This window comes from Bufo bufo, chromosome 9, assembly GCF_905171765.1.
Source record: "Bufo bufo chromosome 9, aBufBuf1.1, whole genome shotgun sequence".
Lineage (NCBI taxonomy): Eukaryota > Metazoa > Chordata > Amphibia > Anura > Bufonidae > Bufo > Bufo bufo.
In genome coordinates, this window is record NC_053397.1 from 83,080,219 (window position 1) to 83,096,259 (window position 16,041).

Consider the following 16,041-nt stretch of genomic DNA (forward strand, 5'->3'; position numbering starts at 1 on the left):
TGCTCAAACCTGCAGTAAGATACCTGGGGCATGTAGTAAGCGGAGAGGGAGTGCAACCTGACCCTGATAAATTAGCAGCTGTCCGTAATTGGCCGGTTCCTACTACCGTCAAAGAGGTGAGGAGTTTTCTTGGTTTTGCCGGCTACTATAGACGTTTTATCCCCCATTTTGCTCAAATAGCTGATCCTATCCAGGAACTCTTGAGGGGGCAACCCAAAAAGAGTCCTAGAACTCCTGTGCCCATTGAGTGGAATGAGAAAAGAGAGATAGCGTTCCAATTGCTAAAAAAGAAACTGACCGAGCCTCCAGTGTTAGGTTATCCAGATTATAGCAAGCCCTTCCATCTCTATACTGATGCTAGCAAGCGAGGCCTGGGAGCTGTGTTAGCCCAGATCCAAGAGGGAAAAGAGAGAGTGATAGCATATGCAAGCCGCTCCCTGAAAGGAGCTGAGAAAAATGACCAGAATTATAGTTCCTTCAAACTAGAGTTCCTGGCATTAGTGTGGGCGGTGACAGAAAAATTCAAGGATTATCTAGCCGCCACCCCGTTCATTGCATTCACGGACAATAACCCTCTAGCACATCTAAATACAGCTAAATTAGGGGCTTTGGAGCAGAGATGGGCTTCTCGCCTTGCCAACTATAATTTCTCTGTAAAGTATCGTGCTGGACGCACTAATGATAATGCTGATGCTTTATCCAGGCTTCCCACAGAGACAGCTCCTGATGATGTGCGAGATGCTTGGGAAGATGTAGAGATGCCGGCTTTCTATAACAAATTTGCTCAACAGGATCAGGCTCGAGCTACCAATAACAGAGCTGCAGTTCCTTCACCCTCCAGTAGGCCTGATCCTAAAGAAGAAAGGTGGGTGAAACTACAGTCTGAAAGTAGAGTGCTGGGTGAGTTGTTGGACTTCATTACTAGTGGCAGAGCCCCTGAGAGGATTCGGCGTAAGAGTGCAGATCCTGAGCTCATCAAACTGTGGAGACAGCGCCATCAACTCTTCATACAAAAGGGCCTATTGCTACGGAGAAGCCTAGACCCAGTGTCCAACGAGAGAGTGCACCAGATTCTCATACCCCGACGAGATGCAGGTATGGTGTTGGAGATGTGTTAACCTACAAAAAGGCAGCTCTGTCAACTAAGACAGCTAAAGTACCCACTTGTACCACATCCAGAGTAAACTAAAAACCAAACAAGTGGAATATAGTATCACAAAATATCATTTATTATAAAATATAAAAAAAATGGTGTTGGAGATGTACCACAATCAATCCGGTCACTTTGGGGTCCAAAAAACTGAGGCTACTATCCGCCAGAGGTTTTACTGGGTAGGCATGAGAGAAGACATGGAGAAGTGGTGTCGAGAGTGTGTAGCCTGTGCCTTGAAACGAAGTGAGCACCATGATCAGAGGGCACCACTGAGACCCATTGTAAGTACCCGTCCTCTTGAACTTGTCGCCATCGACCATGTAAAACTGGAGCCTAGTCGCTCAGGGTATGCTTATGCCATAACTATTATTGATCATTTCACAAAGTTTGTTGTAGCAGTGCCTGTGAGAGACCAGACAGCCAAGACTACAGCCGAAATGTTCTGGAAGCACTTCCTCCTGCCCTATGGATGTCCAGAAAAGATCCTCACCGATCAAGGACCTGCTTTTGAGTCCCATCTGTTCCATGAACTGTGCTGCTTACACAACTGTAAGAAGATCCGGACCACGGCCTACCATCCTCAAGGTAACGGATTATGTGAAAAAATGAATCAGACCTTGATAGAGATGCTGAGGGCCGTGCCTCCTGAGAACAGAGGAGATTGGCCCAGTCTGTTGCCACAGCTCATGTTCACATACAATCATACTATACATTGTTCCACCGGGTATACCCCTTTTTACTTGATGTTTGGGCGCCAAGGAACATTGCCTGCTGATCATTCATTGGACATACATGTACCTGATTGCATTAACCCATTACCTAACACCGACTGGGTTGCTGAGCACCAAAGGCGATTGGATGCAGCCAAAGCCATTGTTCAGGAACGTATGGACTTTGCTAGAGACCGACAGCAGAGAGACTATGATCAGACAGCCCATGCAGAACCCTTGACAATAGGGGCTGTGGTATGGTTAAAGAATAACCGTCGTACCAGCAAATTGGACAGTAAGTGGGAGCGAAGTCCTTATGTTGTCACTGCAATCCCAAATGTTGGAACTCACACTTATGAGATCACCCGGGAAGGCAAGGGATCCCAAATTGTACACCGAAACCGGTTAAAGCTCTGCCTGACACCAGAACCTAGTGACGAGAGTTCTGGATCTGGATATCCTGTGTCTGAGTCAGCACTACAGCCCGAGGATCCTATGCAGGCTGTTAGTAATCTGAGGTATGACGCTGATCCCATGCATTGGCTTCTGACACCTTGGTTGAACTTGCTGGTGCCTGCTCCGGCACCTACTGTAGCTTCACCTCCGGAAGAGCTGGTTCAAGATGCCCCGGATCCAGTTCCCCCTCTAGTGGATCTAATTGTTCCAGTTGTTCCAGTTGTTCCTGACCAAGATCTCCCTGATGGAGACCCTCCTGTTGCTCCTCTCTCTTCTACCTCGTTGCTAAGGGAAGAGGAGACCCCTGTTTTGAGAAGGTCTACCCGGATGACCAGGGGACGCCCGCCAGTCCGTTTAGGAGACTTTGATTATTCTGGTGGTGTCTCCTCCCAAACAGTTGCCACTGGCAATACCTTACTTGACATTTGTGCGCAAGAATGGACTCCTCCACGTGAGCCCTTGCCTGTGATACACCCACAGGAAACTCCTGGGTAGTTCCGTTGTTATACTGTTTTATCTATTTTGCTGTTCTATCATGGACTTATTCATTGTCATGGACTATCCTGGTTATAATGTTACGCTGTGCCAGGTCAGCGCCCCAGTTCCATTCACTATCCTGAGAGAAGAGAACGACGCCCCTTGTCACTACCCTTCACCTTTGCCAATTGGACCTGATGTAAATGTAAATGCAGATGAATTACATGTATGTATGCCTGCATGTCTCTATTTTCTATTTCAGGTAGAGATTCCAGTTGGGCGACCCATGATGGAGTACGAGGTCGTACTCAGCTTAAAGCAGTGGGGTATGTAGTGTACGGGGACTGTAATACCCGTCACTACCAAAGTGTCACTTGGGGTGCTGTCGTCCCTCTTAGTTATGGAGAAGTTGGTATATGTCAGTTTTATAAAATGTCATGTAATGCAATGCTATGTGTTTCCCTGTTACTATGACACTTGCATGTACAGGCCTGCTAGGGGTGTCATTCCAGCTTCTAGTCATTAGAGGGAGCTAGAGAGCCCTAGTTTATATAAGGCCCAGTCAAGGAAGCAAAAGGCAGTCTAGTGGAGAGCTCAGAAGTTTCTAGAGCCTCAGGAAGCAGAGAGAGACAGAGGCAAAGTGCAGAGAAGCAAGAGGTACTAAAAATAACAGAGGAGGTACTTTCTAAAGCTATAGCCAAGGATATAAAGCCAGAACTAGGTTATTGGGCCTTGGTGAAGAATTGCTATATTCCAGGATCAGACAGAAATAGAGTGCAAGCTCCTGTACTGCAAGTCCTGTGTTCAACACTCTGTAATCACCTTGCTAAATCTGTAATTGCCTGCATCAACCGTATTGCAAAATCGACTGTATGCCAAGGAACTGCGATTCCAATATTGTCTCTGCATGAAAACTACTAAAGTTGGAGTTCTGTTTTAATACCACGTGTTCCTCAATTTATTCCTGCTATCCGCAAACGGCGTGCCACCGTTTAATTGGCACTGGCGTCACGAACAATTTCTATCATCACCTGCCTATGCAGAGAGTCAGCCGTCTCAGGTTAGTGTCATTTCACTACTACACCCAGAAACTCTATTACACACAACTTGAGTACGCTGCACGCCGGCCCCCAGTCCCGCCTCCCTCACAACTGATACACCCGCCGCACGGCATCGCGGCGGGTGTATCATTGAAAACTCGGCAAAATAAGCAGCATTCGCCGTATAAGACGCACTGCTATTTCCCCCCCACTTTTGGGGGGGAAAAAGTGCGTCTTATACGGCGAAAAATACGGTACATTCTTGTACTCAAGTCAAGTGCAATGATTCTTTGTTTTATTTATTTTTATTTGTCCCAATATTTTGGGGGCTACCTACCCCAATAAAAAAAAAATATAAAAACATTGTTGGCGACCTCCTCCTCCTCCATTGCTGCCTCCACCTACAACACCACATTTACCGCCTCCTCAACCTCCGACTCCATATCCACCTCCTTCTCTGAGTTGCAGGTTAATAATTTGTAATTTATTTATTTTATTTCATTTTAAGTTATTTCCCTATCCACATTTATTTGCAGAGCAGTTGCCATGCTCTTAAGCACATTTTACTGCCTTTTACATCCCTCTAGTCTTTTCAAGGACTATTTTAGAGCCATTTTAATTTAAAAAAGGGGCAATTTTAGTGCCCTAAATTGTGCCTGGGTGACATGGGCTTAAATCTATCAAACTCCTCTGTTCAATTGCTGGGTGACATGAAGCCCCTTTTGCCGTGAATGAACCCCTGCTCTGCCTGGGTGACAGGGGCCTAAATCTCTCAAAATCCTCTGTTCTATTGCTGGGTGACATGAACCCCCTTTTGCCGTGAATGAACCCCTGCTGTGCCTGGGTGACAGGGGCCTAAATCTCTCAAAATCCTCTGTTCTATTGCTGGGTGACATGAACCCCCTTTTTCCGTGAATGAACCCCTGCTGTGCCTGGGTGACATGGGCCTAAATCTCTCAAAATCCTCTGTTCTATTGCTGGGTGACATGAACCCCCTTTTTCCGTGAATGAACCCCTGCTGTGCCTGGGTGACAGGGGCCTAAATCTCTCAAAATCCTCTGTTCTATTGCTGGGTGACAGGAACCCCCTTTTGCCGTGAATGAACCCCTGCTGTGCCTGGGTGACAGGGGCCTAAATCTCTCAAAATCCTCTGTTCTAATGCTGGGTGACATGAACACCCTTTTTCCGTGAATGAACCCCTGCTGTGCCTGGGTGACAGGGGCCTAAATCTCTCAAAATCCTCTGTTCTATTCCTGGGTGACAAGAACCCCTTTTTGCCGTGAATGAACCCCTGCTGTGCCTGGGTGACAGGGGCCTAAATCTCTCAAAATCCTATGTTCTATTGCTGGGTGACAAGAACCCCCTTTTTCCGTGAATGAACCCCTGCTGTGCCTGGGTGACAGGGGCCTAAATCTCTCAAAATCCTCTGTTCTATTGCTGGGTGACAAGAACCCCTTTTTGCCGTGAATGAACCCCTGCTGTGCCTGGGTGACAGGGGCCTAAATCTCTCAAAAATCCTCTGTTCTATTGCTGGGTGACATGAACCCCCTTTTGCTGTGAATGAACCCCTGCTGTGCCTGGGTGACAGGGGCCTAAATCTCTCAAAATCCTCTGTTCTATTCCTGGGTGACAAGAACCCCTTTTTGCCGTGAATGAACCCCTGCTGTGCCTGGGTGACAGGGGCCTAAATCTCTCAAAAATCCTCTGTTCTATTGCTGGGTGACATGAACCCCCTTTTGCCGTGAATGAACCCCTGCTGTGCCTGGGTGACATGGGCCTAAATCTCTCAAAATCCTCTGTTTTATTGCTGGGTGACAAGAACCCCCTTTTTCCGTGAATGAACCCCTGCTGTGCCTGGGTGACAGGGGCCTAAATCTCTCAAAATCCTCTGTTCTATTGCTGGGTGACATGAACCCCCTTTTGCCGTGAATGAACCCCTGCTCTGCATTGCTGACAGGGAACTAAATTTAGTGAAAACATCTGTTACTGATCGGAAGATGCGCGACTTCAAGCGCACGCTGCTGATGGCATACCCACCTGACAGCGGGGGCACAGTGGAAGCACAAGGTGAAGGCAGAGGAGGAGGAAGAGGTCGCCAACGCAGCTGGGGCACCGCCAGCACCTGAGAAGGCAGGGTTAGCATGGCCCAAATGTGGAAAAGCTTTGTCAGCCTTGAAGGTGCGGACCTGCCCTGCAGCCAGTGTATAGTGTGAACGTGTTTAGCACGGCAGAGAGCATTATCACAGGCCACAGCCAATGTGGACAAGCTTACGTTTATTAAAATGAACCAGGCATGGATCCCACAGGATTTGTCCGTACCTTGTGCAGAATAGACATTTACACCAGCCTCAACCATCCATTCTTGTACTCAAGTGCACCCGAACTTTTTTTCAATTTCGGCCGAACTCGTCAAACCAGAACATCCAGATGTCCGCTCAACTCTAACATCAACAATAAAGGAGCTGCAGGAATATCTGGCAAGTACTGGCTGTGTGGTACATGTGACAACAATCTCCCGTATTCTTCATATGTCTGGGCTATGGGATAGAGTGGCAAGATGACAGCCTTTTCTTATGAAGAAAAGCATCCAAGCCAGGCTACATTTTGCACAAACACATCTGAATTTTCCCAAAAGCATGTGGGAAGAGGTGTTATGGTCTGATGAAACCAAGGTTGAACTTTTTGACCATAATTTCAAAAGATATATTTGGCGCAAAAACAACACTGCACATCACCAAAAAAAAACATACCCACAGTGAAGCATGGTGGTGGTAGCAACACGCTTTGGGGCCGTTTTTCTTCAGCTGGAACTTCAGCCTTAGTTAAGCTAGAGGGAATTATGAACAGTTCCAAATACCAGTCAATATTGGCACAAAACCTTCAGGCTTCTGCTAGAAAGCTGAACATGGAATTTCATCTTTCAGCATGACAACGACCCAAAGCATACATCCAAATCAACAAAGGAATGGCTTCACCAGAAGAAGATTAAAGTTTTGGAATGGCCCAGCCAGAGCCCATACCTGAATCCAATTGAAAATCTGTGGGGTGATCTGAAGAGGGCTATGCACAGGAGATGCCCTCGCAATCTGACAGATTTGGAGTGTTTTTGCAAAGAAGAGTGGGCAAATCTTGCCAAGTCAAAATGTGCCATGCTGATAGACTCATACCCAAAAAGACTGAGTGCTGTAATAAAATCAAAAGGTGCTTCAACAAAGTATTAGTTTAAGGGTGTGCACACTTATGCAACCATATTATTTTATTTTTAGATTTTTTCTTTCCTCTACCTAAAAGATTTCAGTTTGTTTTTTAATAGAGTTGTAGAGTTTATAGGTCACAATAAAGGTGGAAAGAGTTCTGAAATGATTTATCTTTGTCTCATTTTTTTTTACATCACAGAAACCTGACATTTTAACAGAGGTGTGTAGACATTTTATATCCACTGTACATCACACCCCTCAATCAGTTTTTTGGGGGGCAACAGGTATATCACAACCATTGCAAATAGTTGTTCCAATAAAGCTTGTCCCTCTATATACCTGCAGTATCGCAGCAGAACCGCACACAACTGCTGCACAATACAAATGCACTATAATATGCTTTCTAGGTTAGAAAATATATTATAGGTATACAACACCCCTCAATCAGTTTTTTTGGGGGCAACAGGTATATCACAACTATTGCATTTAGTTATTCCAATTGCGTTTGTCTCTCTATATAGCTGCGGTATCGCAGCAGAACCGCACACAACTGCTGCACAATACAAATGCACTATCATATACTTTCTATGTTATAAAGTATAAGTATATCACACCACTCAGTATATCACACTTATCAATAGCACACCTGCAGCGTACTCAAGTTAGGTGTATAAATGTTCCTGGGTGTTGTAGTGCAATAGACACTAACCTGAGACGGCTGACTCTCTGCAAGGGCAGGTGATGATGAGAAATGTTCGTGACGCCAGTGCCAATTAAACGGTGGCACGCCGTTTGCTGATAGTAGGAATAACTGAGGAACCACGTGATGTTAAAACAGAATTCAAACTTTAGTAGTCATCATATAGGGACATTGACGGAAGCGCAGTTCCTTTGAAGACAGTTGATTTTCAAGACAGTTGATGCAGGCAATATATATATATATAGCAAGGTGACTTTAGAGTGTTAAACACAGGACTTGCAGTACAGGCAGCTTGCACTCTATTCCTGACTGATCCTGGAACATAGAAACTCTTCTCCAAGGTCCAATGCCCTAGCTCTGGCGTATATCCTTGGTTTTATCTCTATCAAGTACCTCCTCTGTTGTCTTTAGTACCTCTTGCTTTTCTTGACTTGCCTCAAAGGGTTTTGTCAAAGGACACCACCAACTTCTTTCTCCTTTCCAGGCGGGGTTGGGTGTTGGTGTGTCGTTCATGGAGAGTCTTGGTCAGTTCCTCATAATATATTTTAGTCTTTGTATTCCGCTTTATAGCGGCCTCCCGGATCTCTGCCATTAATGAGGACCACTTGAAAGAGGGCTGAAAGAAGTCTCTCCAAGAGCCATAGCAGGGCTCTGGTTCTTTCTCCCGTGGCGGGCAGGCGGGTTTCTCCGGTCCCGGAGAGTAGGCCGGTGGAGCGTCCTCAGGCTCTACACCAACATTATCCATTTTCGGTATTTCAGGTGCGGACGTGGCAGCAAAGCAGTGCTCACTCTCCAACATGCTCGATCCTTCTCTGGAGAGCGACAGGGTGGCGCCAATAAGATCAGCCAGATCCTCCCATTGCACTGGGAGGCCGCCCCCCAGGTATTCCAGTATGGGGAAGGCGGAGTCCATGCTGGCAGACATGCAAATGTTCAGATAAGCAGTGGCGCCTGACCTTGAACCTTTTCCCGCTTTTTCATCAAAAAGGCGCCAACTTTTCCCGCTTTTTCGGGATGAAGATGACGCAGCAGCAAATTCGGTAAGCTCAGCGGCCATCTTTAATAGAAACGCTGTCTATTCACTGACAGCAAGCAGGATGATGAAAAGTCCATAAAACCACACTCCGGTGTGGCGATTTCTTTCCTCTTGATAGCGCAACACTGCACAGCGCTTTTTAGCAGTTTTAGGCACACTTTGGGTATGTTTTTCAGTCCACAAAGTCCACTTTAATAAAACAGGCAATTTGTCACTTTGGTCACAGGGCAACTGTATAAGGCACAAAGTTCACGCTTCTTGCACTATAAAGCGTGCGTATCCTGTTCGTGACGCCAAAAGAGAGGTGCAGCGTACTCAAGTTAGGTGTAGAAATGTTCCTGGGTGTTGTAGTGCAATAGACACTAACCTGAGACGGCTGACTCTCTGCAAGGGCAGGTGATGATGAGAAATGTTCGTGACGCCAGTGCCAATTAAACGGTGGCACGCCGTTTGCTGATAGCAGGAATAACTGAGGAACCACGTGATGTTAAAACAGAATTCAAACTTTAGTAGTCATCATATAGGGACATTGACGGAAGCGCAGTTCCTTTGAAGACAGTTGATTTTCAAGACAGTTGATGCAGGCAATATATATATATATAGCAAGGTGACTTTAGAGTGTTAAACACAGGACTTGCAGTACAGGCAGCTTGCACTCTATTCCTGACTGATCCTGGAACATAGAAACTCTTCTCCAAGGTCCAATGCCCTAGCTCTGGCGTATATCCTTGGTTGTATCTCTATCAAGTACCTCCTCCGTTGTCTTTAGTACCTCTTGCTTTTCTTGACTTGCCTCTGTCTCTCTCAGTTTCCTCAGGCTGGTTAGCTGTGGTGTTCCTGCTTCTGCATATATGAGCTCAGGAGGGGAACCTTCTCCTTGGATCTGGAACCCGGTTACAGGGGCTACAATACCCTCTCCTGGTCTACAGGCTTCAGGCCTGGACTTGACTCTGACATAGTCTAATCCCCAGCTTGGTTCTCACTCTGGTTAGACTAGACTACAGACTCCAACTCACTTTCCTTTCCCTGACTGGGTATATAGACTAGGGCTCCCTAGCTCCCTCTAGTGACTAAGAGCTGGAATGACACCCCTAGCAGGCCTGTACATGCACATTTTACAGCAACAGGGAAATACATAGCATGACATTACATTACATTTTATAAAGATGACTTATACCAACTTCCCCATAAATAAGGGGGACGACAGCACACAAGTGACCCTTCTGTAGTGACGGGCATTACAGTCGACGTACACTACACACCTACTGTATACCAGTCCTTAAAAGGACTTTTGTGGCCCTATTAGCTAGAATTTGGTGTCCCTAACAGTCTGTCCATGCTCCACAAAGCAATCTCTCCCTCCACTGGCAAAATACAGAATGGAAAATGGCTGCCAGATCATGTTCTGTTATAGGGTGGGGGTGTGTCCATGTGCTGAAACGTCTCAATTGGCTGTCCTGTCCCACCTGATGGATGTTTTATGGGTAGAAGTTTGGCGCAATGCAAAAGAATATGGTGCATGCGAACATCGCCATATGTTAGCATGTTCGGCGAATTGCGAACGAGCAAAGTTCACCACGAAACGACCGCCAGGCGAACCGCAAGGCCCTCTCTATTCTACATGTGTGTGCAGGGCTGGTACTGCTGGTTTTGCAAAGAAATGACGGCTTGGGACTCTCCACCTTGGCTCGGCACAATCCATCAGTTCTCTGAAAGGTGCAGAGTACATCACTTGGAAAGGGAGAGACTGAAGCACCAGCAACTTGGACAGGAGCACGTTCAGCTTCTGCGCCGTTGGATGCGTGCACGCATACTGTTGTCTCTTGGCAATTGCTTCAGTGATCGATTGCTGACGGAATGAGTGATGACAGCCATTTTGGCCAAAAAATTAAATCTGTACGTGTGAGATACACACTTTAGATATGTGGTTCTATTCTGCTATCAGAAAAACACTAATTTTGTGCAAAAATCTTTAATTGCGGCCTAATCTGGATCTGTACGTGTGAGATACACCCTTTACATACTGTCATTCTAGTCTGCTATTAATAAAACACCCATTTTGGGCAAAAATCTTTAATTGCGGCCTAGTCTGCATCTGTACGTGTGAGATACACACTTTAGATACTGTGGTTCTATTCTGCTATTAATAAAACACCCTTTTTTGGGCAAAATACAAAATTGTACAGCCCTTGCTGCATCTGCACGTGTGAAATTCAAGGGTTATATACTGCTGTCATATTCTGTTATTAAAAAAACACCCATTTTGGGCAGAAAACTTAATTTTGCAGCCTTTGCTGCATATGTCATTGTGAGATACACCCTTTAGATACTGTGATTCTATTCTGCTATTAACAAAACACCCATTTTAAGCAAAAATCTTCAATTGCGGACTAGTTTGCATCTGTACGTGTGAAATACACCCTTTACATACTGTGGTTCTATTCTGCTATTAATAAAGCACCCATTTTGGGCAAGATCCTAAATTTGAGAAATATGAGAGTATCAAAAATGGGGCGTGGACCAGGTCGTGGTGCTGGTGGAGCTCCTGTTGCAGGGAGAGGACGTGGTCGATCTGTGCCAGCTACACTCACAAGTGAAACCCCTTACTCAGGTGCGAGTAGGCGACAGAACCTGCAGCGGTATTTGGTCGGACCTAATGCGGCTCTACGAATGGTGAGTCTAGAACAAGTACAGGCAATAGTACATTGGGTTGCTGACAGTGCCTCCAGTTCCTTCACATTGTCTCCCACCCAGTCTCCTGCTGAAAGATCAGAGTTGGCACCTGCAGCCGATGTCCATCAGTCTTTCACCTCACCCCCTTGCAAATCAGCCAAGCAGTCTGAGCCCCAAGTCATGCAGCAGTCTCTTCTGCTTTTTGAGGACTCTGTTAGCAGGGTTTCCAAGGGCCATCCACCTATCCCTGCCCCAGAAGTGGAAGAGATTGAGTGCACCGATGCCCAACCACTTATGTTTCAAGATGAGTACATCGGAGGACCATCGCAGCACGGTCAGGGACGTAATATCTCCATAACAGCTCACTGGGTAAATGTAGTGGCGGCTGGGCCTGAGGCGGATAGCAGTTTGCCTCAAGTCCTTCCACCACCGAGGATTGCAGGGCGCTTCAGTTTGCCTCCTGTTGCTTCCTCCTCCTACTCTGCTTCCTCATCCTCTACCGCCTCCTCATCCGGTCAGAGTAAAACCTTCATCACCAACTTCAGCACAGCCAGGGGTAAATGGCAGCAGGCAGTTTTAAAACGTATCTGTTTGGGGGACAAACCCCACACTGCGCAGGAGCTGTGGACGGGCATGGAACAACAGACCGATGAGTGGTTGGTGCCAGTGAAACACAAGCCCGGGCTGGTGGTGTGCGATAATGGGTGAAATCTCGTAGCAGCTCTGGGACTAGCCGATTTGACGCACATCCCCTGCCTGGCGCATGTGCTGAATTTGGTGGTGCAGAGATTCCTTAAAAATTACCCCTATATGTCAGAGCTGCTGAATAAAGTGCGGGCCGTCTCTGCGCGCTTTCGGCGTTCTCACCCTGCTGCTGCTCGCCTGTCAGCGCTGCAGCATAACTTCGGCCTTCCCGCTCACCGCCTCATATGCAACGTGCCCACAAGGTGGAACTCCACCTTGCACATGCTGGCCAGACTGTGCAAGCAGCAGCAAGCGATAGTGGAGTTTCAGCTGCAGCACGCCTGGGTGAGTCGCTCGGCGGAACAGCACCACTTCACCACCAATGACTGGGCCTCCATGCGAGACCTGTGTTCCTTGTTGCGCTGTTTCAAGTACTCCACCAACATAGCCAGTGCCGATGACGCCGTTCTCAGCGTTACTATCCCACTTATATGCCTCCTTGAAAAAACGCTGCTGGCGATGATGGAAGACGATGTGGCACAGGAGGAGGAGGAGGAGGAAGAGGGATCATTTCGTAGGGTTTCCGGCCAGTCATTCCCAAGTGGCTCCGAGGGTGGGTTCCTGCACCCACAAACCCAAGGTACACAATTGTACAGCCAGGGCACAATTCTGGAGGATGACGAGATGGAGGAGGAGGAACATTGTTCACAACAGGGTGGCACCCAGACCAGCTCATGGCCATCACTGGTGCGTGGCTGGGGGGATACAGAGGACACAGACGATACACCTCCCACAGAGGACAGCTTTTCGTTGCCTCTGGATAGCCTGGCACAAATGAGCGATTACATGCTGCAGTGTCTCCGCAAGGACCGCCGAGTTGCCTACATTCTTACTTGTGCTGATTACTGGGTGGCCACGCTGATTGATCCTCATTACAAGGACAACGTATCATCCTTAATTCCGTCACTGGAGCGTGATCGTAAGATGCGCGAGTACCAGCGCACGCTGGTAGACGCGCTGCTGGTGGCATTCCCACCTGACAGCGGGGGCACAGTGGGAGCACAAGGCGAAGGCAGAGGACGAGGAAGAGGTCGCCAACGCAGCTGGGGCGCCGCCAGCACCTCAAAAGGCAGGGTTAGCATGTGTGAGATTGTGAAACAGCTATTTCTGCATAATGTCTGTATTTAAACTGTCATTTGGCATTCTGGGCACTAAAGGCCACTGTTTTGCAGCTACAGCCTGCTCACTCTGAGATTTGAATATGTAAAACAGATAATGACTCATGCTGCTGCCTGGGAGTGAACCAGGAAGTGTTGATCTGGCATGGAGGAAGGATTGTGCTGTGAGGGACTGAATCCGATTCCATCCTGGCTTGAAGATGTCCGGCAGTTAATGGACACTCAGAAGGAGGAGAGTAGCTGTTATATCCTTTCTGTATCCAGCTCTTTTGAAAGAGAGGTTGTCCCAGGAAGACCAGTCCAGTGTGTGGACAGAAGGCCTCACTATCAAGCAAGACCGCACAGTTGTTCAGAAGTTGGTGGCCATCTCTGGTAGGCTGCATCCTCGGGCCCAGAACGGACACAGGTCAGTACACCTAGTTACTGATTGCAATATATTGTGTGGCGCCTGAAGTTAAAGAGACTAGCCTAGGCCTAGCATTAGTTAGTCAGTTAGGATTTATATCGTTTTGCTAGGCTACACTGTACTGGACTGCAGCGCAGTTATTGATTTGCAGGCTCTGCTGCGTTTGCCACCAGCAAGGCGTGTCCTCTGTAGCGGCACAGCACGACTTGCAGGCTCTGCTATGTCCGCCATCGGCTAGGCCTGTCCATTGGGCAGGGACAATTACTGTGGGTCCGGGATATAGCGTTTCTATGCATGTTTGTATTGCTTTGTTGATGCTTATGTTATTACTTGTTGTTTAAGTAAATTTTCTGTTCTTGCATATTAAGCTGGTGTCAGTGTCGCTTTCCTTGTCTGTGACTTTGCTGTATTCTGGGGAGCCCACCCCAGTACACGGCTTACAACCGTTATGGACGGGAACGCGGTGGGAGATCGTCCCCCGGCGCCAGTGGTGCCGGATCAGGACCCAGCCCAGGGTGCACAGGCGCAAGTTCAGCTTGCCCCCAACAATATGGCTACCCCAGTAGGATACATCCCTGTAGGGGCACTGCTGCGTCATCTGCCAAAGTATGATGGTAGCAACATGACATTACAGGACTGGACTGAAAGGGTGCGAAGTGCGGGTAAAATGTGTATTCTGACCCCCGAACTGCGGGCCGAGGTTGCATTGGGAGCCCTAGAGGATGACGTCAGGCGGACAGTGATGGTAAGGCCTGACTCCGAGAGAGATACCCTAGAGAAAATTTTCTCCCTGCTAGAGAGATCCCAAAGGGGGCGGGCCAAATTGGTACAGTTACGGAGTCACTTCTTTAACCGACCCCAGCGGGAGGGCGAGACCCTGATGCAATATTCCAATGCTCCACAGGAGACACTGAATGAGATACAATGACGAGACCCTGAGGCTATGGGTGCCTTCCGGGAGGTGGACTGGCTTCTACGAGATCATCACAGTTCATAGTGGGGCTCTCCAATAAATTCCTACAAGATAAATTACAAGAGATGACCCGAACAACGGCCGATATGACATTCTACAGCGTTTATTTAGCTGCCGTAGAGAGGGAGAAAGAGCCCATACCTACGGCAGCGAGAGTGGTGAATAGCGCACATGTTACAAGGGACCGGCCGGGATCTGAAGAATCGGAGTACTTAAAGGATGTGGTCCAGGCCCTGCGGGCGGAATTGAAAGGGCTTTGGCTGGAAGTGTCCCAGATGAAGGTAGAACCGTCCCGGCCTCCGGAAACTGTCCCCGCACCTCGTGTCACTCCACCCAGAACAACCCCGGTGAGGGGGCCGGGCCGAAGAGGGCCCCTCTGTTTGGTTTGCCGAAAGTACAGCCATATGGCCAGAGAGTGCCCAGAACAGGTAGCGTTAGAGCCGACGTTAAACTTCCGACCACTGCAGTAGCTGGGCATCCTGCGGCGGTGCACCAGAAGTTAAGCCCTCTGCGTGAAGAACGTGATCTGTATGCCAGCAGCAGCGTATTAGAAGCCGAGCTGGAAGGCCAAAAGGTTTGCTGCCTAGTTGATACAGGGTCAGAGTGCACTCTAATGCCTCTGGAGTTCTTCGAGAGGCTATTCAGGCATATGATGGAGCCAGAAGATGGGAGTGTCATCAGGCTGACGGCTGACGATAATAGAGAGATGGATGTTCGAGGGATAGTCTGGATGCGGGTCCGACTGTTTGGGCAAGACATCGGCAAGAAAGGGGTCGTGTTGGTGGACCATTCGTCCCGGAAAGGAATGGATGTGACCCTGGGCATGAATATACTGAGAGACCTAGACCATCAACTCTATGCCAAGGAAGGGCCGAAGTACTGGCAACGGGCCACCGCACACCGGCCTACCCAGAAGTTTTTACAACAAATGGTGAGGAGCTGTAGCCTGCAAAAGAGTAACCTGTCCGGACGGGCCATTGGAGACATGAGGGTGCTACGAATATTGATGCTACCAGTGGGGGCTGGACGACGACTGAATGGACTGGAGGTCCTGATCGAGCCTGCTTATCAAGAAGAAACGCGGATTCGCCCACTGGTAGCCCAGGCCCTTGTCGTTGTGAAAGACGGATGTGTGTGTATACGCTGCTGTAATGTTGAGGACTGCGAGTTAACCGTCCCCGCAAACACTCTGCTGGCCAAAGTTTATGTGTCCGAAGGGGGTATCACTCGATGAAGGGGCTTTATGCTGCAGCCGGATAGGAGATCAGACTGGACCTATGCTGTGGAGATCCATTCAAGGGAAACCCCGACAGCGGAGTGGAACGGTCGAGTGATCATTAGAGATGTCCCGAACTATT